This window comes from Rattus norvegicus, chromosome 13 (genome assembly GCF_021556685.1).
Source record: "Rattus norvegicus strain SHRSP/BbbUtx chromosome 13, alternate assembly SHRSP_T2T, whole genome shotgun sequence".
Lineage (NCBI taxonomy): Eukaryota > Metazoa > Chordata > Mammalia > Rodentia > Muridae > Rattus > Rattus norvegicus.
In genome coordinates, this window is record NC_141546.1 from 11,795,326 (window position 1) to 11,822,948 (window position 27,623).

The window sequence follows — 27,623 nt, forward strand, 5'->3', positions numbered from 1 at the left end:
CTTCCTATGCGGTTACAACCCCCTTCAGCACCTTCATTCTTTCCTCTAACTCCTACTACGGGTGTCCCTGTGCTTAGTCTGTTGGTTAGCTGCAAGCATCCTTATCTTGAGCTTCATTTTGTCTGTAATTGTATCTTGGGTAGTCTGAGACTTGCGTCTAATATCTAGTTATCAGTGATTCCATATCATGTGTGTTCTTTTGTGATTGGGTTACCTCACTCAGGATAATACTCTCTTATTTCATCCATTTGCCTAAGAATAACATGAAGTCATTGCTTTTTCCATCCTAGATACAGTATTTTTTTTCTTGTACATGTCTAAGTACTAGATCATACTAATTTAAAAATACAAAATAAAACTGGAAATCTCCTCTTGGACTCATTGTCCATCTTGCATTCCTGAAACATCTGAATCCTCAAATACATGGAATACAGCTGTAAAATATTAAAAAATAATATGAATATGAAAGAGGGAAAAGAAATATATAGAAAATATGAACAGAACCTCTGGAGGCACAATTTGTGTTTCTATTAGCATTCGGTGTAGTGTCTTGTTAATAACTTAGGGTGAATTTTCTAGCAGAGAACATGTCTCCTTGTGCAGTCCTGTTTATTTATTTATTTATTTATTTATTTATTTATTTATTTATTTATTTATTGTTTTTTTGTAGAAAGTAAATGCCCTTGGTTGGTAAAGCCATCTTTACTATAACTATTTTCAGCCTCTTATTAGTCAAACCTGCCACCATTTAATATATTGTAGGAGCATGAGGTTCAACGCATTCTGTAACAGCTGAAGGTATTAAAGAAGAAGCAGAGTTATCATATTTAGGTAAATATATGTGAGTGTTTAATTATGAATTCAAAACATGAGATGTCATTGCTAAAAGGAAATTGATGAAAAATCACAAGCATGTGTCTTCCTTCAAAACCACAACATCATGACCTCTTAGAAGAGGACCTATACTCCAAAAGTACTATCTCTCTTTAGACTGTGGTGAGACAGGCACTGATTTACTTGCTTTTCTCAGCCTCAGGCAACTCTAATGCATACCCGGTATGAAAAATACCTGCAGCTGGGGTCATCTCACAGATTCTAGCAATCATTGCAAAGAGATGTCTCCATTTAATTTTGATAAACAATCTGAGATAAAGGTAAGGAAAGAAAGTGTATCGACTTGAACTGACAGCTCTGCTCAACCTGCATTTACAATGCTGACCTGCCTGAATTAGGTTTATAGCAGGTCACTGCAGCCACATTTCCAGGTCAGTAGTGAATACATCATTTTCTAGAAAAACAGCACCTAAATTCAGAACAAGAAAATCTTTTGTTTTATTTCTGCCTATAAAAGATCATTATTTCCACATCTCTTCTCTGGCAAAAGTCATGGTGTGTGATTAGTTTTTATTGCTGCTTTCTGCTCTTCAGTTTTGCAAGGAACAGAAGGACCTGCTCCCCCTAACTTCAGAGTGACTTGTGGAAAGTGAAATGCGAACTTTTGTGAGATATTCCCTTTTCAAGGAGAAAGAAAAGATGGCTTCTTGTCAGGTAAATGTGTGCATGATTATGGGAAAAGCCGAATATTCTTACAGAGGCTTCATTGCCAAAATTTCCAAACTTTCCTATGCTGACTCACATTACAGCACTATTTTTTTTCATATGACTCTCAGGATTAAGTTTTCAGAATTTATGTCAATGGGGTTCTAAATACAGGTATTTTCTTATTCCAGTCTGGTTTTCAGTATAATTTATATATATGAAAATGTAATCTGAAAATCTTATAGTTTCTGATAGCAAGTTGAATGTACATGCTGGCAAAAGTGAATGTATAATTCCACAGAGAATCACTTGTTTCATTATTTACCTCATATAAAGGCTCATGTTTCATGAATGTTGCATCTGAGTCTCTAGTGCAGTAATTCTCAGCTTTCCTACTGCTTCAACATTTTAATTGTGTTCTACAAAGTTTGGTGATCCCAACTATAATTTTATTTTTATTGCTACCTCAAATTGCGCTTTTACTATTGTATAAGACATAACATAAATACCTCTGTATTCTGGTACTTTAGGTGATCACCACCCATAGAATGAGAACTGATAGCATATAGCATCTTTGCAAAGAATTCCCAATATTCTTTCATTCACAGCATAATTCATCAAAAATACATACTAGGTATTATAGCACACCAAGTTCTATAATGAATGAAACTTTCCTTAGGTAAAATATTGAACTTGGTCAATAGACATGTGGTGAATATTGGTAATTTTCATTTCAGGGTCTATTGACTTTCATGGATGTGGCTATAGAGTTCTCTATGGAGGAATGGGACTGTCTGGATTCTGCTCAGAAGGCTTTGTACAGAGATGTCATGTGGGAGAATTACAACAACCTGCTATCTGTGGGTAAGAATATTTTTTCCATTATTTCAATTTCACCACAGTGATGTGTAAAGCTCCTCTTAGTGTTTTGGCCTGACTTCCAGTAATCAGTCAGGGTATTACATTTTTATACATTTATTACTATCTTATTTATAGCTAACATGTTATGTACTTTTATCTTGATTTTACATTTAACATAAGGATTCTTCAATCTTAAATATCTGTGCAATATGCATTCAGTAGCATTCATATATGAATAAACTTTGACACACACAGTTTTTTTTCTTTTATAGGATATTTATTTATTTACATTTTAAATGTTATCCCTTTTCCCTGTTTCCCCTATCCCAATTTCCCTCCTCCTTTTTCTATGAGGGTGCTCCCTCACAGGACCACATCATTCTCCCATCTGCCATGGCATTTCCCTACACTGTAGCATTTAGTCATCACAGGACCTAGGGCCTCTCCTCCAGTTTATGCCTGACAAAGCCCTTCTTTGCTACATACGTCTATGGATCCAAAAGTCCATCCTTGTATACTCTTGTGATGATGGTTCTTTCTCTGCGTGATCAGAGATGTCTGGTTGTCTGATGTTGCTGTTCCTCCTTTGAGGTCACAAACCCCTTCATCTCCTACATACCTGTTTTCTAACTTCTCATTTGAGGACACCATTCTCAGTCAAATATTTGACTGTGAGTATCCACCTGTGTATTTGTCTGTGTATTTGTGCAGAGCCTCTCAGGTGAAATCTGTATCACATTCCTGTTAGCATGCACTTCGTGACATTGGGAATAGTGTCTGGGTTTGGTGAGTGTACATGGGAAGGATTGCCATGTGGAACAATTTCTGGATGGCCTTTCTTTCAGACACTGCTAAACATTTTATCTACATAGTTCCTCCTGTGAGTCTTTTGATCCCCCATGTAAGCAGGAATTTATAAACCACATTTTGGCTTCATGTGGTCTGTAACTATTATCTTGGGTATTCCAAGCTCTTGGGCTAATATCCACATATCAGTGAGTGCATATCCTGTGTATTCTTTTGGCATTGAGTTACCTCACTCAACATGATATTTTCTAGTGTCATTCATTGGCCTAATATTTCAAGAATTCATTGTTTTTGATTGCTGAGTAATACTCCACTGTGTAGCTGTAACATTTTCACTATTCTTTCCTATGTCAAAGGACATCTGTATTATTTCCAGCTTCTGGCCATAGCGAAGCATGTGTCCTTGTTTTACCTTGGAGAATGCCTTGGATATGTGTGTGTGTGTGTGTGTGTGTGTGTGTGTGTGTGTGTGTGTGTGTGTGTATCCAGCTTTAAGAGGAACAACCAAACTGTTTTCCATAGTGGTTGTACCAGCATTCAATCCCACCAACAATGAAGTAGTATTTCTCTTTCTACACACCCTTTGCAGTCATCTGCTGTAACCTGAGTTTCTGATTTTAACCATTCTGACTGTTGTGACATAGAATCTCAGGGTTGTTTTGATTTGCATATCCCTAATGACTAAGGATATTGACAATTTATTTAGGTGCTTCTCGGCCATGCAATATTCCTCAATTCAGAAATGTTTGTTTAGGTTTGTAGTCCATTTTTAATAGGGTTATTTGATCCTCTGGAGTCTATATTCTTGAATTCTTCAAATATCTTTTTTTCAATTTGTTGGTTATCATTTTGTTCTATTGAGAGTGACCTATCTTTAGAGAGATATTGTAATTTTATAAATTCCAATTTGTTGATTCTTGATCTTAGAGCATAGACCATTGGTCTTCTCTTCAAAAAAATTTTCCTTGTGCCCATTTGTTTCAGGTTTCTCTCCACTTTCTCTTCTATTAATTTCAGTGCATCTGGTTTTAGATGAAGGCCCTTGATCCACTTGGACAAGAGCTTTGTAAAAGTCAGTAAGATTGGCCCAATTTGCAATCCTCTCCCTGTGACCTCCAGTTGAACCAGCAACTATTTGTTGAAAATCTTGTCTTTTATTCATTCGGTGGTTTCTGCACATTTATCAAAGATCAAGGGACCATAGATATGATGGTTCATTTCCTGTGTCTTCTATTCCACTGATCAACCTCCCTGTGTCTGTACCTATTCCAAGCAGGTTGTTTTGTATTGCTCTGTAATATAGCTTGAAGTCAGGTATTTTGTTTCTCCGAGACGTTTATTGTTGAATATATTTTTAACTATCCATGGCTTTTGGTTATTCCAAATGAATTTGCAAATTGCAGTTTCTAACTCTGTGAAGAATTGGTTGGAATGTTGATGTTGGTTGCATTGAATCTGGAGATTGCTATTGGGAAGATAACAATTATAACTATATTCATCCTGCCAACCCATAAGCATGGGGGATATTTCTAAATTCTGAAGTCTTCTTCCATTTCTTTTCTAAGAGAAGTGAAGTCTTTGTCACAGAGATATCTTTTGTTTGTGGTTAGAGTAAGACCAAAGTGTTATATATTATTTGTGATTATTGTGAATGGTGTCTTTTGATTAATATCTTTCACATCCCATTCATTCTTTCAGTAGAGGAAGGCTATTTATTTATTTGGGTTAATTTTATATCCTGCCACTTTGCTGAAGTTGTTTTGCAGCTGAACTAAATTCTCTGGTGGAAATTTTCAAGTCATGTAAGTATAGTACAATACCATCTGTATATAGTGATATTTTGCGTTCTTACTTTCTAATTTCTAGTTCTTTGACATCTTTTTTTTTGTTTAATTCCCTTGGCTAGAATTTCACACATGATCTTGAATAGGTATGGAGAGCATGGGCAACCTTCTTTAGTCGCTGATTGTAATTGGATTCCCTCAAGTTTCTCTCTGTTTAGTTTGATGTTGGATACTGGATTGTTATGTATTGCTTTAAGTTTATTTAGTTACAGACCTTGAATTCCTGGTCTTTCTAAGACTTTTATCATAAAGTGGTGTTGACATTTGCCAAATGCTTTTTCAGCATATAATGAGATGATTGTGTGCTCTATATTCTCTGAGATTGTTTATATTGTAGATTAGGTTTTTGGATTTCTGTGCATTGAATCATCCCTCATTCTTGGTGACAAATGCTACTTGATCACAGAGAATGATCATTTTGTTGTGTTCTCAGATTTGGTTTGAGAGAATTATTGAATATTTTTACACAGATATTATCAAGGGAAATTGTCTGAATTTCTCTTTCTTTTTAGGGTCTTTGTGAAGTTGAGGTAAGAAATAATTGTAGCTTCACAGTACTAATTGGATAATGTTCATTTTATTTGTGTCTTTGTTAGTAGTTTGGAGAGTATTCACATTATGTCTTCTTTGAAGGTCTGATAGAGTTCTGAATTAAAATCTTCTGGTGCTCTTTATGGAGGAAGACTTTTAATGACTACTTCTTCTTCTTTGAGATTTATGGGACTGTTTCAGTGGTTATTTAATTTTGGTACCTAATATCTGAGTATAAAATTGTTCATTCAATCTTATTTTCCAATTGTTGAGTATAGGCTTTTTTTTACTAGAATTTGATAATTTATTTGAATTTCTTATGTTTATTTTGTCATGTCATACTTTTCATTTTTTGACTTTATCAATTTGGATACTGTCACTGTGCCCTCTGGTTAGTCTAGCTAATGGATTATTCTTGATGATTTTCTTAAGGAACCAGTTAATTTTCCATATGGTACTTTTTGTTTCTATTTGGTTGATTTCAGCCCTTGAGTTGATTATTTCCTGCCTTCTACTATTCTTGAGCATATTTTCTTATTTTTGTTTTAGAGATTTCAGGTGAACTGTTAAGCTGTTAGTGTATGTTCTCTCCAATTTCATTTTGGATGCACTCAGAGGTATGAGTTTTCCTCTTAGCATTGCTTTCATGGTGTCCCTTAAATTTGGGTATGTTTTGTCTTCATTTTCATTAAATTCTAAAAAGTCTTTAATTTCTTTATTTTTTCTTTCTTGACCAATGTATTCTTGATTAGAACATTGCTCAAGTTCCATGTATATGTGGAATTTCTGTCTTTTTTTTTTTTTTTTGTTCTTGAAGACCAGCCTTAGTCTATGCTGATCTGATAGCATGCATGGCATTATTTCTATCTTCTTACATCTCTGAGGTCTCTTCTGTGACCTATTATTTGATCAATTTGGGAGAAGGTAACATGAGGTGCTGAGAATAAGGTATATTCTTTTATTAGCAATAAATTTTTATACGTATCTGTTAAATCCATTTGCTACGTAATTTCTGTTACTTTCCCCGTGTCTCTGTTTAGTTTCTATTTCCAACATCTATCTAATAATGAGAGGGAGTGTTGAAGTCTCCCACTATTATTTTCTTTGGCACAATGTATGTTTTGAACTTCATGAAAATTATTTTATGAATGTGAGTCCCATTACTTTTGGATCATAGACGTTCAGAGTTGAGAGTTCATCTTGGTAACATATTCATAAATGTGCATGAAATGTCGTTCCTTCTTTTCTTGTTAACTTTTGGTTGAAAGTCTATTTATTTTTAACATTTGAGGGGTTACTCAAGCTTGTTTCTTGGGTCGATTTGCTTGGATAAATTATGTCCAGCCTTTTAATCTGAGGTAAAGTTTGTTTGTTTTTTTTTTGTTTTGTTTTGTTTTGTTTTGTTTTGTTTTGTTTTTTTTTTTACTGAGGTGAATTTCCTGTATGTAACAAAGTGTTGTTTCCTGTTGATGTATTCAGTCAGATAGTCTATGTGCTTTTATTGGAGAATTGAGTTCATTGGTGTTAAGAGATATAAAGGAATCTGATTGTTGTTTCCTGTTATTTTTTTTGTTTTGATGTTGATTTCTTCATTTTGTGTTTGTTGAAATAATATTATGGTCTTGGTCTTGCCTGTATGTAGTTTTCTTCCTTGTGTTTGAGACTTTCATCTCTTATCTTCTCTAGGGCTGCATTTTCAGAAAGAAAGTGTATAAATTTGGTTTTGTCATGGATTGTCTTGTATTCTTCATCTATGTTCATTGAGTGTTTTTCTGGACATAGTAGCCTGGGCTTGCATTTGTGTTGTCTTAGGGCCTCTATGATATCTGCGAAGGATCTTCTGTTTTTCAGTCTCTGTTGAGAAGTCTGGTGTAATTCTGATTCTGTCTGCCTTTATATGTAACTTGACATTTTTCCCTTACTGCTTTTAATATTCTTTGTTCGTGTGTGTGTGTGTGTGTGTGTGTGTGTGTGTGTTTGTACATTTTGCGTTTTAATTATTATTTGATGGAGGGGATTTACTTTCTGTTCCAATATATTTAGAATTCTGCAAGATTCTTTTGTTTTCATGGGCATCTATTGCTTTAGATTAGGAAAGTTTTCTTTTCTAAAATTTTGAAGATATTTTCTAGCCATTTAATCTGGAAACCTTTGTACTCTTCTATACCTAGTATTCTTCTGGTTGGTCTTCTCATTGTTTCCTGAATTTCCTGAGTGTTTAGGGTTGGCAGCATTTTGCATTTTACATTTTTTGAATGTTGTGTCAATATAATTCTGTGGTATCTTCTCCTTTGAGATTCTCTCTTCAATACCCTGTATTCTTTTGGTGATGCTCACATATTTGTTTCCTGTGGTTATTCCTAAGTTTTTCATTTTATTTCATTTTAATTTCTTCATTGTTTCTATTTCCCTTTTTCAGGGCCACAATGGTTTCTTTCATTTCCATCATGTGTTCAATTTTGTTTTCGTGAAAATATTTATGGCATATTTTTGTATTCTCTTTAATTGCTTCCATTGTTTACCTGTGTTCTCTTATATTTCCTTAAGGTAGTTACATATGTCCTACTTAAAGTCCTCTATCCACATTATGAGATGTAATTGAAATCCAATTCCTCACCCTGCTCCCAAACCACATGGGAGAGAGAGCTCATGGCCCATAGAGGTAGGCACTCCAAAGTCTGCAGAGAAAGAGTGACTGCAAGTACTGACCACCATTGCTGATATCCCTGGCCCAAGAGGGACCTGTATATGGCCTCTGGGAAAAGGAAGATAGGGGTACTCAAGCTGCAGGTTCCTTGCAGTCTAGACACCGAACAGATGTGAAGTGACCTGGTCAAACAGATCCCTGCATCCAATTCCCATGGGAGGGAGAGCTAAATCTTCAGAGGGGCAGACACACCTGGGAAGCCAGAAGAGACTACACTCGGCTGACAGTTTTGACTCTAGAGGAAAACGCCAGTGCCATCTGGGCCCCCTGTTCACAGAGATCCAAGAAATGGCGGTGCAGGCCATCTGGTTGCTGCCCTCACATATAGCAGCCCTGAAGAGCGACTTCAAGCCTGAGACCAGAGGTAAGACCCACTTTTCTACTCCAAGTAACCTGCCTGGTGAACTCAGGACACATGCCCACAGGAAGAGCTGAAGACCAATAGACAGGAAATACTACAAAATTGAAAGCAGAATACACTGTTCCCATAACTGGCTCAAAAAAAGAAAGAAAAAAAAGAAAAAAAAAGAAAAAAAATAAGTCTACAGCACTCCTGACACACAGGCCTATAAGCCACTGTCAGAAATAGAAGAACAAGGAAACAGCAAAGACAACCTGATGGCAAGAGGCAAGCACAGGAATTCAAGCAACAGAAACCAAGACTAAATGGCATCATTGGAGCCGAATTCTCTCACCAAAGCAAACAATGAACATCCAAACACACCAGAAAAGTAAGATCTAGATTTGAAAACACATTTGATCATGAAGATGGAGGACTTCAAGAGATACACAAAGAACTCCCTTAGAGAAACGCAGAAAAACATAAATAAACAAGGAGAAGCCTACAGAGAAGAATCACAAAAATCCCTGAAATAATTACAAGAAAACACAATCAAACAGATGAAGGAATTAAAAATGGAAAGAGAAGCAATAAAGGAAACACAAAGAGAGATAATGTTGCATATAGAAAACCAAAGAAAGACACAGGGAACCGTAGATACAAGAATCACCAAAAGAATGCAAGAGATAGAAGGGAGAATCACAGGAGCAGAAGATTCCATAGAAATTATTGAAAATACTTTTAAAGATAATGTAAAACGGAAAAAGCTACTGGCCCAAAACATACAAGAATCCAGGACACAATGAGAGGATCAAAGCTAAGCATAATAGGTATAGAAGAGAGTGAAGGCTCACAACTCAAAGGACCAGTAAATATCTCCATCAAAATCATAGAAGAAAACTTCCTAAGCCTAAAGAAAGAGTTACCCATAAACATACAAGAAGCCTGTAGAACTCAACATAGATTGGACTGGAAAAGAAACTCCTCCTGTCAAATAATAGTAAAAACACCAAATACACAAAGCAAAGAAAGAATATTAAAAGCAGTAAGGGAAATTGGTCAAGTAACATATAAAGGCAGAGCTATCAGAATCGCAACAGACTTCTCACCAGAGGTTATGAAAATCAGAAGATCCTGGACAGAGGTCATACAGATCCTAACAGAACACAAATGCCACTCCAGGTTACTGTATCCAGGAAAACTCTCAATTAACATAGATGGAGAAACCAAGATATTCCATGACAAAACCAAATTTACACAATATCGTTCTTCAAATCCAGCCCTACAAAGGATAATAAATGTTAAAGCCGAACACAAGGAGGCAAGCAAGCTACACCATAGTAAATGCAAAAAATTAATCGTTTTGCAACAAAACAAAGAGAAGACATGCATAAACATAATCTCACATCCAAACATGAATATAACAAAGAGCAACAATCCCTATTCAGTAATATTTCCCAACATCAGTGGACTCAAGTCCCCAATAAAAAGATACAGATTAACAAACCAGACATGAAATGAGGACCCACAATTTGTTTGCCTACAGGAAACACCCCTCAGAGACAAAGACAGTCACTAACTCAGAGTAAAAGGCTGGAAAAAAACTTTCCACGCAAATGGTCTGAAGAAGCAAGCTGGAGTAGCCATTCTTATATCGAATAAAATTTATTTTCAACCAAAAGTCATCAAAAATTTTAAGAAAGGACATTTCATATTCATCCAGCGAAAAATCAACCAAGATGAACTCTCAATCCTAAATATCTATACCCCAAATACATGGGTAACTACATACATAAAAGAAACCTTACTAAAGCTCAAAGCACTCATTCCACCTCACACAATAATTGTAGGAGATTTCAACACTCCACTCTCATCAATGGACATATCATCGAAACAGGAATTAAACAGAGACATATACAGATTAAGAGAAGTCATGAAACAAATGGATTTAACATATATTTATAAAACATTCAATCCTAACACAAAAAATATACTTTCTTCCCAACACCTCATGGTATTTTCTCCAAAACTGACCATATATTAGGTCATAAAATAGGCCTCGAAAGATACAGAAAGCTAGAAATAATCCCATGCATCCTATCATACCACCAAGAGCTAAAGCTGGTCTTCAATAACAGTAAGGATAAATGCCCACATATACATGGAAGTTGAATAATGCTCTACTCAATGGCATACTTGTCAAGAAAGAAATAAGGAAAGAAATTAAAGGCTTAGAATTTAACAAAAATGTAGGTACAACATACCCAAACTTATGGGACATAATGAAAGCTGTGCTAAGAGGAAAATTCATAGCACTGAGTGCCTTCAGAAAGAAACAGAAGAGAGCATATATCAGCAGCTTGACAGAATACTTAAAAGTTCTAGAACAAAAAGAAGCAAACACTCCCAGGAGGAGTAGAAGGCTGGAAATAATCAAACTCAGAGCTAAAATCAAGCAAGTAGAAACAAATAGGACTATACAAAGAATCAAGAGAACCTAAAGCTTGTGCTTTGAGGAAATAAGCAAGATAGATAAACCCATAGCCAGACTAGTTAGAGAACACTGAGAGTGTATCAAAATTCACAAAATCAGAAATGAAAAGGGAGACATAATAACAAAGCCAGAGGAAATACAAAAATCATCAGATCCTACTACAAAGCCTATATTCCACAAAACTTTAAAATCTGTAGGAAATGGACAATTTCGTAGAGAGATACCAGGTACCCAACTTAAATAAGGAACAAATAAACCATTTAAGCAACCTCAAAAATCCTAAATAAATAGAAGCAGTCATTAAAAGCCTCCCAACCAAAAAGAGCCCAGGTCCAGATGGTTCAGTGCAGAATTCTCTCAGACCTTCATAGAGACATCATACCAACACTATCCAAACTCTTGCAAGAAATTGAAACAGATGAACGCTACCGAACTCATTCTATGGAGCCAAAATTACTCTAATGCATAAACCACACAAAGACCCAACAAAGAAAGAGAACTACAGACCAATTTCCCTTTTGAATATTGACACAAAGATTCTCAATAAAATTCTTCCTAACCAAATCCAAGAGCACATCAAAACAAACATGCATCATGATCAAGTATGCTTCATTCTAGGGATGCAGGGATGGTTTAGCACAGGGAAAGACATCAGTGTAATCCACTATAAAAAAATAAAAGATGGGAAACCAGAAGAGACTGCTCCCTGCACACACATCTCGGACGCCAGAGGAAAAAGCCAAAGACCATCTGGAACCCTGGTGCACTGAAGCTCCCGGAAGGGGCGGCACAGGTCTTCCTGGTTGCTGCCGCTGCAGAGAGCCCCTGGGCAGCACCCCACGAGCGAACCTGAGCCTCGGGACCACAGGTAAGACCAAATTTTCTGCTGCAAGAAAGCTGCCTGGTGAGCTTGGGACACACGGAAGCAGAATTTCTCTAGGACCAGGCACGTTCTGTGTTTACCGGAAGTCCCACACCCGAGGATCCTGGCCCGCAGCAGCTCTCTGCTCCCAGACCCGGTGAGAGAGAGACCCAACCGCCTGGTCAGGTGGGCACTCCTGAAGCTGCAGAGCGGAAGAGACCACCAACACTGCTCACCCCTGCCCACATCCCTGGCCCAAGAGGAAACTGTATAAGGCCTCTGGGCTCCCGTGGGGGAGCGGCAGGACCCCTGCCAGAGACACCGCCGGACCGGACCCTGAAGGAAACAGACCGGATAAACAGTTCTCTGCACCCAAATCCCATGGGAGGGAGAGCTAAACCTTCAGAGAGGCAGACAAGCCTGGGAAACCAGAAGAGACTGCTCCCTGCACACACATCTCGGACGCCAGAGGAAAAAGCCAAAGACCATCTGGAACCCTGGTGCACTGAAGCTCCCGGAAGGGGCGACACAGGTCTTCCTGGTTGCTGCCGCTGCTGAGAGCCCCTGGGCAGCACCCCACGAGCAAACCTTAGCCTCGGGACCACAGGTAAGACCAAATTTTCTGCTGCAAGAAAGCTGCCTGGTGAACTCAAGACACAGGCCCACAGGAACAGCTGAAGACCTGTAGAGAGGAAAAACTACACGCCCGAAAGCAGAACACTCTGTCCCCATAACTGACTGAAAGAGAGGAAAACAGGTCTACAGCACTCCTGACACACAGGCTTATAGGACAGTCTAGCCACTGTCAGAAATAGCAGAACAAAGTAACACTAGAGATAATCTGATGGCGAGACGCAAGCGCAGGAACCCAAGCAACAGAAACCAAGACTACATGCCATCATCAGAGCCCAATTCTCCCATCAAAACAAACATGGAATATCCAAACACACCAGAAAAGCAAGATCTAGTTTCAAAATCATATTTGATCATGATGCTGGAGGACTTCAAGAAAGACATGAACACACTTAGGGAAGCACAGGAAAACATTAATAAACAAGTAAAAGCCTACAGAGAGGAATCGCAAAAATCCCTGAAAGAATTCCAGGAATACACAATGAAACAGTTGAAGCAATTAAAAATAGAAATAGAAGCAATCAAGAAAGAACACAAGGAAACAACCCTGGATATAGAAAACCAAAAGAAGAGACAAGGAGCTGTAGATACAAGATTCACCAACAGAATACAAGAGATGGAAGAGAGAATCTCAGGAGCAGAAGATTCCATAGAAATCATTGACTCAACTGTCAAAGATAATGTAAAGCGGAAAAAGCTACTGGTCCAAAACATACAGGAAATCCAGGACTCAATGAGAAGATCAAACCTAAGGATAATAGGTATAGAAGAGAGTGAAGACTCCCAGCTCAAAGGACCAGTAAATATCTTCAACAAAATCATAGAAGAAAACTTCCCTAACCTAAAAAAAGAGATACCCATAGACATACAAGAAGCCTACAGAACTCCAAATAGATTGGACCAGAAAAGAAACACCTCCCGTCACATAATTGTCAAAACACCAAACGCACAAAATAAAGAAAGAATATTAAAAGCAGTAAGGGAAAAAGGTCAAGTAACATATAAAGGGAGACCTATCAGAATCACACCAGACTTCTCGCCAGAAACTATGAAGGCCAGAAGATCCTGGACTGATGTCATACAGACCCTAAGAGAACACAAATGCCAGCCCAGGTTACTGTATCCAGCAAAACTCTCAATTAACATAGATGGAGAAACCAAGATATTCCATGACAAAACAAAATTTACACAATATCTTTCTACAAATCCAGCACTAAAAAGGATAATAAATGGTAAAGCCCAACATAAGGAGGCAAGCTATACCCTAGAAGAAGCAAGAAACTAATCGTCTTGGCAACAAAACAAAGAGAATGAAAGCACACAAACATAACCTCACATCCTAATATGAATATAACGGGAAGCAATAATCACTATTCCTTAATATCTCTCAATATCAATGGCCTCAACTCCCCAATAAAAAGACATAGATTAACAAACTCGATACGCAACGAGGACCCTGCATTCTGCTGCCTACAGGAAACACACCTCAGAGACAAAGACAGACACTACCTCAGAGTGAAAGGCTGGAAAACAACTTTCCAAGCAAATGGTCAGAAGAAGCAAGCTGGAGTAGCCATTCTAATATCAAATAAAATCAATTTCCAACTAAAAGTCATCAAAAAAGATAAGGAAGGACACTTCATATTCATCAAAGGAAAAATCAACCAAGATGAACTCTCGATCCTAAATATCTATGCCCCAAATACAAGGGCACCTACATACGTAAAAGAAACCTTACTAAAGCTCAAAACACACATTGCACCTCACACAATAATAGTGGGAGATTTCAACACCCCACTCTCATCAATGGACAGATCATGGAAACAGAAATTAAACAGTGATGTAGACAGACTAAGAGAAGTCATGAGCCAAATGGACTTAACGGATATTTATAGAACATTCTATCCTAAAGCAATAGGATATACCTTCTTCTCAGCTCCTCATGGTACTTTCTCCAAAATTGACCATATCATTGTTCAAAAAACTGGCCTCAACAGGTACAGAAAGATAGAAATAATCCCATGCGTGCTATCGGACCACCATGGCCTAAAACTGGTCTTCAATAACAATAAGGGAAGAATGCCCACATATACGTGGAAACTGAACAATGCTCTACTCAATGATAACCTGGTCAAGGAAGAAATAAAGAAAGAAATTAAAAACTTTTTAGAATTTAATGAAAATGAAGATACAACATACTCAAACTTATGGGACACAATGAAAGCAGTGCTAAGAGGAAAACTCATAGCGCTGAGTGCCTGCAGAAAGAAACAGGAAAGAGCATATGTCAGCAGCTTGACAGCACACCTAAAAGCTCTAGAACAAAAAGAAGCAAATACACCCAGGAGGAGTAGAAGGCAGGAAATAATCAAACTCAGTGCTGAAATCAACCAAGTAGAAACAAAAAGGACCATAGAAAGAATCAACAGAACCAAAAGTTGGTTCTTTGAGAAAATCAACAAGATAGATAAACCCTTAGCCAGACTAACGAGAGGACACAGAGAGTGCGTCCAAATTAACAAAATCAGAAATGAAAAGGGAGACATAACTACAGATTCAGAGGAAATTCAAAAAATCATCAGATCTTACTATAAAAACCTATATTCAACAAAATTTGAAAATCTTCAGGAAATGGACAATTTCCTAGACAGATACCAGGTATCGAAGTTAAATCAGGAACAGATAAACCAGTTAAACAACCCCATAACTCCTAAGGAAATAGAAGCAGTCATTAAAGGTCTCCCAACCAAAAAGAGCCCAGGTCCAGACGGGTTTAGTGCAGAATTCTATCAAACCTTCATAGAAGACCTCATACCAATATTATCCAAACTATTCCACAAAATTGAAACAGATGGAGCCCTACCGAATTCCTTCTACGAAGCCACAATCACTCTTATACCTAAACCACACAAAGACACAACAAAGAAAGAGAACTTCAGACCAATTTCCCTTATGAATATCGACGCAAAAATACTCAACAAAATTCTGGCAAACCGAATTCAAGAGCACATCAAAACAATCATCCACCATAATCAAGTAGGCTTCATCCCAGGCATGCAGGGATGGTTTAATATACGGAAAATCATCAACGTGATCCATTATATAAACAAACTGAAAGAACAGAACCACATGATCATTTCATTAGATGCTGAGAAAGCATTTGACAAAATTCAACACCCCTTCATGATAAAAGTCCTGGAAAGAATAGGAATTCAAGGCCCATACCTAAACATAGTAAAAGCCATATACAGCAAACCAGTTGCTAACATTAAACTAAATGTAGAGAAACTTGAAGCAATCCCACTAAAATCAGGGACTAGACAAGGCTGCCCACTCTCTCCCTATTTATTCAATATAGTTCTTGAAGTTCTAGCCAGAGCAATCAGACAACAAAAGGAGATCAAAGGGATACAGATCGGAAAAGAAGAGGTCAAAATATCACTATTTGCAGATGACATAATAGTATATTTAAGTGATCCCAAAAGTTCCACCAGAGAACTACTAAAGCTGATAAACAACTTCAGCAAAGTGGCTGGGTATAAAATTAACTCAAATAAATCAGTTGCCTTCCTCTATACAAAAGAGAAACAAGCCGAGAAAGAAATTAGGGAAACGACACCCTCCTTAATAGATCCAAATAATATAAAGTACCTCGGTGTGACTTTAACCAAGCAAGTAAAAGATCTGTACAATAAGAACTTCAAGACACTGAGGAAAGAAATTGAAGAAGACCTCAGAAGATGGAAAGATCTCCCATGCTCATGGATTGGCAGGATTAATATGGTAAAAATGGCCATTTTACCAAAAGCAATCTACAGATTCAATGCAATCCCCATCAAAATACCAATCCAATTCTTCAAAGAGTTAGACAGAACAATTTGCAAATTCATCTGGAATAACAAAAAACCCAGGATAGCTAAAGCTATCCTCAACAATAAAAGGACTTCAGGGGGAATCACTATCCCTGAACTCAAGCAGTATTACAGAGCAATAGTGACAAAAACTGCATGGTATTGGTACAGAGACAGACAGATAGACCAATGGAATAGAATTGAAGACCCAGAAATGAACCCACACACCTATGGTCACTTGATTTTTGACAAAGGAGCCAAAACCATCCAATTGAAAAAAGATAGCATTTTCAGCAAATGGTTCTGGTTCAACTGGAGGGCAACATGTAGAAGAATGCAGATCGATCCATGCTTATCACCCTGTACAAAGCTTAAGTCCAAGTGGATCAAGGACCTCCACATCAAACCAGACACACTCAAACTAATAGAAGAAAAACTAGGGAAGCATCTGGAACACATGGGCACTGGAAAAAATTTCCTGAACAAAACACCAATGGCTTATGCTCTAAGATCAAGAATCGACAAATGGGATCTCATAAAACTGCAAAGCTTCTGTAAGGCAAAGGACACTGTGGTTAGGACAAAACGGCAACCAACAGATTGGGAAAAGATCTTTACCAATCCTACAACAGATAGAGGCCTTATATCCAAAATATACAAAGAACTCAAGAAGTTAGACCGCAGGGAAACAAATAACCCTATTAAAAAATGGGGTTCAGAGCTAAACAAACAATTCACAGCTGAGGAATGCCGAATGGCTGAGAAACACCTAAAGAAATGTTCAACATCTTTAGTCATAAGGGAAATGCAAATCAAAACAACCCTGATATTTCACCTCACACCAGTGCGATTGGCTAAGATCAAAAACTCAGGTGACAGCAGATGCTGGCGAGGATGTGGAGAAAGAGGAACACTCCTCCTTTGTTGGTGGGATTGCAGACTGGTAAAACCATTCTGGAAATCAGTCTGGAGGTTCCTCAGAAAATTGGACATTGAACTTCCTGAGGATCCAGCTATACCTCTCTTGGGCATATACCCAAAAGATGCCTCAACATATAAAAGAGACACGTGCTCCACTATGTTCATTGCAGCCTTATTTATAATAGCCAGAAAATGGAAAGAACCCAGATGCCCTTCAACAGAGGAATGGATACAGAAAATGTGGTACATCTACACAATGGAATATTACTTAGCTATCAAAAACAACGAGTTTATGAAATTCGTAGGCAAATGGTTGGAACTGTAAAATATCATCCTGAGTGAGCTAACCCAATCACAGAAAGACATACATGGAATGCACTCATTGATAAGTGGCTATTAGCCCAAATGCTTGAATTACCCTAGATCCCTAGAACAAACGAAACTCAAGACGGATGATCAAAATGTGAATGCTTCACTCCTTCTTTAAATGAGGAAAAAGAATACCCTTGGCAGGGAAGGGAGAGGCAAAGATTAAAACAGAGACTTAAGGAACACCCATTCAGAGCCTGCCCCACATATGGCCCATACATATACAGCCACCCAATTAGACAAGATGGATGAAGCAAAGAAGTGCAGACCGACATGAGCCGGATGTAGATCGCTCCTGAGAGACACAGCCAGAATACAGCAAATATAGAGGCGAATGCCAGCAGCAAACCACTGAACTGAGAATAGGTCCCCTATTGAAGGAATCAGAGAAAGAACTGGAAGAGCTTGAATGGGCTTGAGACCCCAAAAGTACAACAATGCCAAGCAACCAGAGCTTCCAGGGACTAAGCCACTACCTAAATACTATACATGGACTGACCCTGGACTCTGACCCCATAGGTAGCAATGAATATCCTAGTAAGAGCACCAGTGGAAGGGGAAGCCCTGGGTCCTGCTAAGACTGAACCCCCAGTGAACTAGTCTATGGGGGGAGGGCGGCAATGGGGGGAGGGTTGGGAGGGGAACACCCATAAGGAAGGGGAGGGGGGAGGGGGATGTTTGCCCGGAAACCGGGAAAGGGAATAACACTCGAAATGTATATAAGAAATACTAAAGTTATTAAAAAAAAGAAATAAATTAAAAAAAAAATAAAAGATAAAACCACATGATATTTTCATTAGGTGCTGAGGAACCATTTGACAAAATTCTACACCCCATCATGATAAAAATCCTGGAAAGAACAGGAAGTCAAAGCCCATACCTAAACATAGTAAAAGACATATACAGCAAACCAGTAAATAATATTAAACTAAATGGAGAGAAACGTGAAGCAATCCCACTTAAATCAGGGACTAGACAAGGCTGCCCACTCTCTCCTTACTTATTCAATATAGTTCTTGAAGTTCTAGCCAGAGCAATCAGACAACAAAAGGCAATCAAAGGGATACAGTTTGGAAAAGAAGCAGTCAAAATATCACTCTTTGCAGATGATATGATAATATAATTAAGTGATTCCAAAATTTCCAAATAGAACTACTAAACCTGATAAACAGCTTCAGCAAAGTGGCTGGGTATAAAATTAACTCAAATAAATCAGTAGCCTTCTTCTACACAAAAGAGAAACAAGCCAAGAAAGTAATTAGGGAAATGACACACTTCATAATAGACCCAAATAATATAAAGTACCTCGGTGTGACTTTAACCAAGCAAGTGAAAGATATGTACAATAAGAACTTCAAGCCTCTGAAGAAAGAAATTGAAGATCTCAGAAGATGGACAAATCTCCCATGCTCGTGGATTGGCTGGATTAGTATAGTAAAAATGTCCATTTTACCAAAAGTGATCTACAGATTCAATGCAATTCCCATCAAAATACCAATCCAATTCTTCAGAGAGTTAGACAGAACAATTTGTAAGTTCATCTGGAATAACAAAAATCCCAAGAGATCTAAAACTATCCTCAACAATAAAAGGACTCCCAGGGGAATTACTAATCCCTAACCTCAAGCAGCATTACAGAGCATTAGTGACAAAAACTATATGATATTGGCACAAAATCAGGCAGATGGAATAGAATTGAAGAACCAAAAATGAATCACCACACCTATTGTCACTTGATTTTTGACAAAGGAGCCAAAACAATTCAATGGAAAAAGATAGCATTTTCAGCAAATGGTGCTGGTTCACATGGAGGTCAACATGTAGAAGAATGCAGATTGATACATGCTTATCACCCTCTACAAAGCTTAAATCCAAGTGGATGAAGGACCTCCAAATCAAACCAGATACACTCAAACTAATAGAAGAAAAAGTGGGGAAGTATCTCAAACACATGAAGACTGGAGAAAATTTCCTGAACAAAACATGATAGCTTATGCTCTAAGATCAAGAATCGACACATGGGATCTCATAAAACTACAAACTTCTGTAAGTCAAAGGACACTTTTGTTATGAAAAAGTTGCAACCAACTGATTGGGAAAATATCTTTACCAATCCTGCACCTGATAAAGGGCTCATATCCAATATATACAAAGAACTCACCAAGTTAGATGGCAGGGCGACAAATAACCCTATTAAGAAATATGGTTCAGATCTAAACAAAGAATTCCCAGCTAAGGAATGTCATATAGCTGAGAAATACCTAAAGAAATGTTCAACATCTCTAGTCATAAAGTAAATGCAAATCAAAACAACCCTGAGGGTTGGAGATTTAGCTCAGTCGTAGAGCGCTTGCCTAGGAAGCGCAAGGCCCTGGGTTCGGTCCCCAGCTCCAAAAAAAAAAAAAAAAAAGAACCAAAACAAACAAACAAACAAAAAACCAAAAAAACAAAAACAAACAAAACAAAACAAAACAAAGCAACCCTGAGAGTCCACCTCACACCAGTCAGAATGACTAAGATCAAAAACTCCTATGACAGCAGATGCTGGTGAGGATATGGAGAAAGAGGAACATTCTTCCATTGTTGGTGGGATTGCAGACTGGTACAACCATTCTGGAAATCAGTCTGGTGGTTCCTCAGAATATTGGACATTTAACTAACTGAGAACCCAGCTATACATCTCTTGGACATATACCCCGAAGGATGCTCCAACCTGAAACAAAGACACATGCTCCACTGTGTTCATAGCAGCCTTATTTATAATAGAGAGCAGCTGGAAAGGACCCAGATGCCCTTCAACCGAGGAATGGATACAGAAAATATGGTACATTTACACAATGGAATATTACTCAACTATCAAAACAATGACTTTATGAAATTCATAAGTGAATGGATGGAACTGGAAAATATCATCCTGAATGAGGTAAACTAATTGCAAAAAACCACACATGGTGTGCACACATTAACAAGTGGATATTAGCCCAAATGCTCCAATTACCATAGATGCACAGATCATGGGAAACTCAAGAAGGATGACCAAAATGTGAATGATTCAATCCTTCTTTAAAAGGGGAGCAAGAATAACCTTGGGAGGGAATAGGGAGGCAAAGTTTAGAACAGAGCCTGAAGGAACGCCCATTCTGAACATACTCCACATGTGGCCCATACATATAGAGCCCCCAAACTAGATAAGATGGATGAAGCAAAGAAGAGCACGCTGACAGAAACCCGACATAGATCTCTCCTGAGAGACAAAGCCAGAAGATGGAAAATACATGGGTGAATTCCAGCAGCAAACCACTGAACTGAGAACAGGACCCCCGATGTAGGAATCAGAGAAAGGACTGAAAGAGTTTGAAGGGTTGTGAGACCCTATATGAACAACCATGCCAACCAACCAGAGCTTCCAGGGACTAAGCCACTACCCAAAGACTATACATGGACTGACCCTGGGCTCCAACTGTATAGGTAACAATGAATAGCTTAGTAAGGGCACCAGTGGAAGGGAAGCCCTTGACCCTACCAATACTGAACCCCAGTGAATGGGATTGTTAGGGAGAGGGTGGTAATGGAAGGAGGATAGGGAGGGGAATGCCCATATAGAAGGGGAGGGGAAAGTTTTAGGGTGTTGTTTGCCTGGAAAGTGGGAAAGGTAATAACAATTGAAATGTAAACAAGAAATACCCAATTTAATAAAGATGGACAAAAAAAAAAGAGAAAGGAATCCAGTTCCTGCTTTTCTGGTGTGTTGTTGCATCCCAGGATGTTGTGTGGTTTATGAACTGTGTTCTGACGATACCAAGTAGACTTGGTTTCTCTTGCTTAGTTTCTTGTGCTTCCCTCTCACTATCTGGGTATCTCTGGTGTTCGTTGGTCTTTTTTTTTTTTTCCGTTGGTCTTGATGTATCGGACAGAGCTTGTTCCTTCTGTGTGCCCATGAGCTTGTGATCTTTGGAGTGAGGACACCACTGGGAGACCATGTTTCTCTGTGCAGCATTTGGATTAAAAGTGTTGCTGGGCATCCTTAGTTTTGGTTACAAATATATACTGTCACGATTCATTCCCAAGATTCTCTGCAGTTCCTGTGTCCTTGGGCTTCTGGCAAGTCCCTTGAAATTGTAGTTCTATGTGTGGCCTAGGAATGAGGGTCATCCTGGGACACCAGCTCTTTCTGGACAGAATTTGGTTACAGAGGTCTTTAGGATAACCCCATTGCTGGGAACAGGTAGAGACTAGAAGAATCCTGTCCAAGGGTGCTCTTTAGTTCCTGTGCCCTATGTTCTCAGGGCACGTCCCTTTTTGAAGGTCCACTGGAATGAAAGTGGTGGTCCTACATGCAGGCTTCAAATGAGAGCATTTCTGTGTGACCAGCTCTTTCCATGCATTGCCTGGCTATAGAGGTCTGTGGTACAGTCCCAACTCCAAGGTACAGACGAAGCCAGGAAGGATCCTTTCCGAGGCTGCTCTCCAGATTCTGTGCCCTCTGAGCTCCCTGTGGGTCAATCTTGTGACAATTATTAGAGTAAATTAGGGTTTTCCATGTGGGTTCAGGAGTGAGATAACTCCTGGGAAGCTCTTTCTGGGCAGTAAGATGGCAAGGAGGGTCATGGTATAGCGCCAGCTCTGTGCTGAAATGGACACTAGATATAAAGTTATATTTTTGTACGATAAATTTGCTAGTGTGTATATCACCTGAAGTAGTAGAAAAACTGTGTTCTGGTGGTACTTTAATTTCCTATTTATTTTATTGTGCTATTACTTGTCCTTTAGCAAATAGTAGTTTTCTTGTTTTGGCATGCCTGGAGGTCACTTATGGCAGCAGGACTCTAGGAATATACATAGACCTTTTAGTCAGTCCTCCTGGTTTCTGTCATTTCAGGCAGATTTGAGTTGCCTTATGTCTGTGAAGGCTCTCAGGGATGTAGGCATAAGGGCAGGTTCCTAATAGATTCGTCTGGAATTGCAAATAGGCATGAGGACTTGGAGTTATAGCAGAAAGTAGATAGGGCAGACATCATATATGCTGTGGTTTCCAGGGGACCAGCAATTAGGGGTGTGTATAATTGGCATCTCACTTTGTTGTGATGGCAGAAGTCCTCCAGACATTTAGGTGGAAGAGTGCAGAACTGGGATTTCACAAGTATCATTTAAGTAATGTGTATCTGTTCAAAGGTCAGTTCCAAAATTTCTTATTTCAATTTCAAATGTAGTTTTCTACAGTTTTATAATGTGATCTTATGCACATTCAGAATTTGTACTTCTTTAAGATGTCCTTAGTCAATAGGTAAATGCAAATCAAACAACCCTCATAACAATCAGAATAGATAAGAACAAAATTCAAGGTGACAGCATATGTTGGAGATTATGTAGAGAAAAAGCAATGCTCCTCCTTTGCTGATAGGATTGGAAACTGGCACAACTACTCTGGAAATCAATCTGGCAGTTCCTCAAAAAAAAATCAAAATAGATCTACCTGAAGACCCAGCTATATCACTCTTGGGCATAGACCCAAAATATGCCACTCCATGTTACAGGGGTCATGTTTCCTCTGTTCATAGTGGCTTTATTTATGATAAGCAGAAGCAGGAGGCACAACAGAATATCCTTGGCATCCCACAACAGAAGTATTGTTTTTCAAAATGTTATATTCCATTTATATTATGGAATACTTCTGAGCTAGTAAGAGCAAAGACATCATGAGTTTGCAGGCAAGTGGAGGGAACTTGAAAATATCATCTTGAGTGAGGCAACTGAGACCGAAAAGAGCGTGAATAGTGAAACTCACTAATAAGTGGATATTTGTAAAAAAAATACAGACTACTCAGGATAAAATCCATAGGACTCAAGAAGGTTAACAAGCAGAAAGGACTAAGTTAGGATGCCTCAATCCCACTTGGATGGGAAAGGAATACAATCACAGGTGTTAGAAGGGAAGGACCTAGGTGATGAGAGGAAGAGTTGAACTCTAAAGGTTTTGGGGTGTGGCAAAATGAATGAAACCCTAATGTCCAGCAGAAAGAATGGGAATGAGAACTCTTGGGAGGTAGGAATTGTTGGTACCCTCTAGAATATACCAAATAACAGGGATGTGAGAGAGTCCCAGGACTCATAAGGAGAGACCTCAGATGAAAGAACCTATTATGGGGAGAAGGAACTTATAGAGCCTAAATCAAGTAGAAAGACAGGGTATCAAATATAGTGATGAGTTTGCTTTCACAGTCAAACTCTGATACAGTATAGTTCCTTTCTGAAAGAACCGTGGAGTCAATAATGGAAAAGGGGCTGAGGAAAAAGTTGGGCAAATGATACACTCAAATTGGGATCCAAACCAAAGGGACTGAGGACTCCAAGTTTAGACTCCATTAAGGATGCTATGGTTTGCTTACAAACAGGGGCCCTTCATGATTGACCTCTGAAAGACTCAACAAGAAGCGAAAACGGTCAGATACAGGTATTTACACCCAACCAATGTATAGAAACTGGTGAAACTGATGATGAATAAGCTAAAACATCAAAAAATGGAGGATCATGGCAAACCTTTAGGAAGACTAGCAGTCTCAACTAATCTGGAACCCTTAGATCTCTCCCCGAATCAGCCATCCTTCCCCAGTTGAAGTGAGTCTACTAACACATATACAGCAGAGAAATACAGGGTCTGTACTTAGTTAGAGAAGATGCATCTAACCCTCAAGAAACTTGAGGCCTCAAAGAATGGGTGATCTTTTGCAGTTGGGTGTTGGGGATCCAGATATTTTCTTGCTACTGGCAGTGTGAGTGAGTATGTAATGTGCAAGAGTTAGAGTGTGGTCCTGGAAGGGTATAAATTGCGTACTATAGAGAAGTTTAAAAAATAAAAATAAAACATATGTATAAAATTATTCTTGTTGGTGTATTTGCCATCATGTTATCATTGATGAAAATCATATATATATATATATATATATATATATATATATATATAATCATATATATATATACATTTGTATATTATAGATTTCAGAATATTTCTTAATATATGTTTATGACAATTATGTCTTTGGAACAAAAATTGGTATAATTCATTGTTGTATGATTTTGCCATGATCCTCAGATAGGTACTATTACATGAATTATGCATAAATATTATTTTCAACCAATTGCAAATTGTCATATAATGACATTTTCTCATTAATTTCATCTCTGAATTCTGATCATGCTAAGAAGCTATTCCCAAAGGTATTTACACAGGACTATTTTCAGAAGATAATAACACAAAGATATATATGTAATAGCCTTTCAGCACTACATAGAGAGAAATTCTGGGACTCCAGACCTGGAAGTGAAGAATGTGAAATATGTTATTATAGAAATGATCTGCTTGCAAAACACATCTGTTTCACTCCTGAAACAGATCAGGAAACTCCAGATATTCCTATTGAGAGAACTCACTCCTCAGATCTTAAGACTCACTTCAGAATTTCTACTCAAGGAACAACTTACAAATATAATGAATGTGTGAAATCCTTTATGCTGTTCTCAAGACTTAAAACTCAAGACAGAATCCAAACCAGAGACAAACATTACAAGTCTAATGAATGGGGGAAATCATTTACAGTTTCTTCAAATCTGCATGTTCACCATGGAATTCATACTGGAGATGAATCTTACAAAGATAACCAATGCAGAAAATCCTTTATATGGTTCTCAAGACTAAAAGTTCATCACAGAATCCATATAAGAGATAAACTCTACAAATGTAATGAATGTGGAAAATCCTTTACCAATTCCTCAAATCTTCATGTTCACTGCAGAAGTCATACTGGAGACAAACCTTACATATGTAATGAATGTGGGAAATCTTTCACATGTTCCTCAAGTCTTAAAATTCACCAGCGATCACATACTGGAGACAAACCTTACAAATGTACTGACTGTGGGAAATCTTTCACGCAGCTCTCACACCTGAAATGTCACTACAGAATTCACACTAGTGACAAACCTTACAAATGTAATGAATGTGGGAAATATTTCACACAGTCCTCAAGTCTTAAAAATCACCAGAGAACACATACTGGAGACAAACCTTATAAGTATACTGAATGTGGGAAATCTTTCACACAGTCTTCAAATCTTAAATGTCACTACAGAATCCATAATAGAGACAAACCTTACAAATGCACTGACTGTGGGAAATCTTTTACATACTCCTCAAGCCTTAAACTTCACAATAGAATCCATAGTGGAGACAAACCTTACAAATGTACTGAATGTGGGAAATCTTTCACACAGTCCTCACATCTTAAAGTTCACCACAGAATCCATACTAGAGACAAAACTTACAAATGTAATGAATGTGGGAAATCTTTTACATACTCCTCAAGCCTTAAACTTCACAATAGAATCCATAGTGGAGACAAACCTTACAAATGTACTGACTGCGGGAAATCTTTCACACAGTCCTCATATCTTAAAGTTCATCACAGAATCCATACTAGAGACAAAACTTACAAATGTAATGAATGTGGGAAATCTTTTACACACTCCTCAAGCCTTAAAGTTCACAATAGAATCCATAGTGGAGACAAACCTTACAAATATAATGAATGTGAGAAATCATTCACATGCTCCTCAAGTCTTAAAATCCACCAGAGATCTCATACTGGAGACAAACCTTACAAATGTAATGAATATGAGAAATCATTCACATGCTCCTCAAGTCTTAAAATCCACCAGAGATCTCATACTGGAGACAAACCCTACAAATGTAATGAATGTGGGAAATCTTTCAAACAGTTCTCAGATCTTAAATGTCACAACAGAATCCATACTGGAGACAAACCTTACAAATGTACTGAGTGCGGGCAATCTTTTACACACTCCTCAAGTCTTAAAATTCGCCAGATATCACATACTGGAGACAAACCTTACAAATGTACTGACTGCGGGAAATCTTTCACACAGTCCTCAAAACTTAAACTTCACCACAGAATCCATACTGGAGACAAACCTTACAAATGTTCTGAGTCTGGGTAATTTTGCACACAGTTCTCAAATCTTAAAATTTACCAAAGATGACATATTGGAGACAAACCTTACAAATGTAAAGAATGTGGGAAATTATTCTCTCCTCTCATCTTAAAGTTCACCACAGAATGCAGACTGAAAACAAATCTTAAAATGTAATAAGTTTAGGAAATCATCTACATATTCCTCAAATCTTCAGTTTAACACAGAATCCATACTGGAGAAAATTTTTAAAATTTATTGAATGTTGCAAATCTTATGCACAATCTTAAGATCTTAAAGTTCACCACAGAATATGTACTGGAGACAAACATTACAAATATAATTAATGTAGAATATCATTTAATCAATCATGACAACTTCAAGTTCACTACAGAATCCATAGAAAAGGTAATCTCCAAGAATGAAAAAAAGTTGTCATTTCTGTTTCCTGTTCTTCAACTCTCCAAGTTCATCAAATTCCATACTGAAAAGCAGCCATATAAATGCAATGAATGTGGGAAATTCTTTTCCTGGTCCTTATCTCTTCAAGGTCACCACAGAATCCATTCAGGAGATGAACATTACTAATGTAAAGGAGGTGGAAATGTCTTCATAGAAATCATATCTTTGAACACAGCATAGAATTCAAACTGGAAACTTTACAAATGTAAACAATATAGCAAATCATTTAGTACAAGTTCAATCCTTGAATCAAATAGATCCATGTACCAGACCAACTTGATAGGCTAATTGCTTTATGTGTATTTTCAAGAAACATTAATTCAAAAAGAGAAATATAGTTATAAGAATTTAAACAGTGCTGAAACCTAAGTCATTAAAAGTGAATTCCCACAGGGTAGCCATGTGCTTGATATTAGT

At 37.9% G+C, this 27,623-nt stretch overlaps 1 pseudogene; it reads left to right on the forward strand.

The window, feature by feature from the left end:
• The first annotated feature begins 1,058 nt into the window (after window positions 1-1,058).
• Window positions 1,059-26,914, forward strand: LOC148001531 (uncharacterized; annotated as a pseudogene).
• The last annotated feature ends 709 nt before the right edge of the window (window positions 26,915-27,623 follow it).